A 2,988-nucleotide genomic window follows, 5' to 3' on the forward strand; every position below is an offset into this window, starting at 1 on the left:
TTTCATGATTTTCAGATTATCAATAACATTTCTCTTTTTTCATCATTCTTTCAAGAACCAACAATTTTAACATAAACAACAAGATAAAAAATATGCACTGTTTAAGCATTCATTCAGAATAACAAAAAATATTGTCACCACATCAATATAATTAAACTAATTTCAAGGACAATTTTTGAAATTTATGTACTTCTTGTTCTTTTGAATTAGAAACAATTTTCATTTAAGAGAGGTGTAGGATTTCATGGAATTATTTATAGCCTTAAGACATAGTTACTAAATACTAATGATCATGAAGTAGAGACACAAAACATAAACAAACATAAAACAGAAGAACAGAAAAATTAAGAACAAGGAATGAGTCCTCCTTAGTGATGGTGGCGCTTTCTTCTTGAAGAGCCAATGATGCTTTTTGAGCTCCTTTATGTCTCTTCCTTGCCTTTGTTGCTTGATCCCTAGTGCTTTTGGTGTTCTTATCCTTAATTGCTCCCAATAGTTGTGGAGGAAAATGTATCCCCTGAGGTATCTCAGGGATTTCTTGATGAGGGAATTCCTCATGCTCTCTTGATGTGCAGTCAAATGCTCTATTACTGAGCTATGGATCTTTGAGATAAATCTCTCCATCTCCCATGACTCAGAGGTGGAAGCTTTTGTCTTCCATTTTCTCTTCTTCTCTTTTTTTTTTTTTTTGAGGTTTCTCTGGCCTTAGGTGCCATCAATGGTTATGGAAAAGCAAAAAAGCTATCCTTTTACCACACCAAACTTAGAATGTTGCTCGTCCTCGAGCAAAAGAAGAAAGAATAGAAGAAGAAGAAGAAGATATGGAGGAGAGGGAGAGAGGTGTATTCGGCTATGTAGGGTGGGTTTGGGTGGGGAAGAGATGGATGGATGTGAGTGGTGAAGAAGAGAGAAGGTGAGTTGAGGTAGGTGGGGATCCTGTGGGGTTCACAGATCCTGAGGTGTCAAGGATTTACATCCCTACACCAATGAGGCATGTAAAATGCCTTTACATACAATTCTGGCGTTTGAACGCCGAGGTGATGCATGTTCTGGGCGTTCAATGCCCATGTGCAGCATGTTTCTGGCGTTGAATGCCAGTTCCATGCTTGTTTATGGCGTTCAGCGCTAGCTCCATGCTCTGTTCTGGCGTTGAACGCCAGCCAGATGCTCCTTACTAGCGTTTAAACGCTAGTAAGTCCTTCCTCCAGGGTGTGATTTTTCTTCTGCTATTTTTGATTCTGTTTTTAATTTTAATATTTTTTTTCCATGACTCCTCATGATCATGAACCTAATAAAACATAAAAGAACAATGAAAATAAAATAAAATTAGATAAATAAAAATTGGGTTGCCTCCCAACAAGCGCTTCTTTAATGTCAATAGCTTGACAGTAGGCTCTCATGGAGCCTCACAGGTGATCAGGTCAATGTTAGGACCTCCCAACACCAAACTTAGAGTTTGAATGTGGGGGTTCAACACCAAACTTAGAGTTTGGTTGTGGCCTCCCAACACCAAACTTAGAGTTTGACTGTAGGGGCTCTGTTTGACTCTACATTAAGAGAAGCTGTTCATGCTTCCTCTCATTACCAAATAACTTTACATTTAGCTTCATGATGGCTCCTAGATATTGAGCAACTTGCTCTCCAGTTACATCTTCATCCTCTTCAGAGGAAGAATAGTCTTCAGAGCTCATGAATGGCAGAAGGAGATCTAATAGAATCTCTATGGCCTATATATGAGCCTCAGATTCTTTTAGGTCCTCAATGGAAAACTCCTTCTTGCTTGAGAGACGTCCCAGGAGGTCTTCCTCACTAGGATTTTTATCCTTCTCCTCCCTTGTGCATTCGGCCATATTGATTACATCAATAGCCTTGCACTCTCCTCTTGGATTTTCTTCTGTATTGCTTGGGAGAGAACTGGGAGGAGTTTCAGTGACTTTCTTACTCAGCTGGCCCACTTGTGCCTCCAAATTTCTGATGGAGGACCTTGTTTCACTCATGAAACTTAGAGCGGCCTTAGGCAGATCAAAGACTAAATTTGCTAAATTAGAGGGGCTCTGCTCATAATTCTCTGTCTGTTGCTGAGAAGATAATGGAAAAGGCTTGTTATTGCTGAACCTGTTTCTTCCACCATTATTAAAGCCTTGTTGAGGCTTTTGTTGATCCTTCCATGAGAAATTTGGATGATTTCTCCATGATGAATTATAGGTGTTTCCATAAGGTTCACCCATGTAATTTACCTCTGCTATTGCAGGGTTCTCAGGATCATAAGCTTCTTCAGAAGCTGCTTCTTTAGTACTGTTGGATGCATTTTGCCATCCATTCGATCTTTGAAAAATCATGTTAACTTGCTGAGTCAACACTTTGTTCTAAGCCAATATGGCGTTCAGAGCATCAATTTCAAGAACTCCCTTCCTCTGAGGCGTTCCATTATTCACGGAATTCCTCTCAGAAGTGTACATGAATTGGTTATTTGCAACCATGTCAATAAGTTCTTGAGCTTCTGCAGGCGTTTTCTTTAGGTGAATGGATCCACCTGCAGAATGGTCCAGTGACATTTTAGAGAACTCAGACAGACCATAATAGAATATGTCTAATATGGTCCATTCTGAAAATATGTTAGAAGGACACTTTTTGGTCATCTGCTTGTATCTTTCCCAAGCTTCATAGAGGGATTCACCATCTTTTTGCTTGAAGGTTTGAACATCCACTCTAAGCTTGCTCAGTTTTTGAGGAGGAAAGAATTTATCCAAGAAGGCCGTGACCAGCTTATCCCAGGAGTCCAGGCTATCTTTAGGTTGTGAGTCCAACCATGTTCTAGCTTTGTCTCTTACAGCAAAAGGGAAAAGCATGAGCCTGTAGACTTTAGGATCTACTCCATTCGTCTTTACAGTCTCACAAATCTGCAAGAACTCAGTTAAAAACCGGTAAGGATCTTCAGATTGAAGTCCATGAAACTTGCAGTTCTGTTGCATTAAAGCAACTAATTGA

General features: G+C 39.7%; 1 non-coding gene across 1 annotated transcript; it reads left to right on the forward strand.

Moving 5' to 3' along the window:
* Positions 1-2,613: 2,613 nt before the first annotated feature.
* Positions 2,614-2,717, forward strand: LOC130937920 (small nucleolar RNA R71). The gene has a single exon (XR_009069111.1). It is a non-coding gene; the product is annotated as a small nucleolar RNA R71 (small nucleolar RNA).
* Positions 2,718-2,988: the final 271 nt, after the last annotated feature.

The sequence above is a fragment of the Arachis stenosperma genome, chromosome 6 (assembly GCF_014773155.1).
Source record: "Arachis stenosperma cultivar V10309 chromosome 6, arast.V10309.gnm1.PFL2, whole genome shotgun sequence".
Classification (NCBI taxonomy): domain Eukaryota; kingdom Viridiplantae; phylum Streptophyta; class Magnoliopsida; order Fabales; family Fabaceae; genus Arachis; species Arachis stenosperma.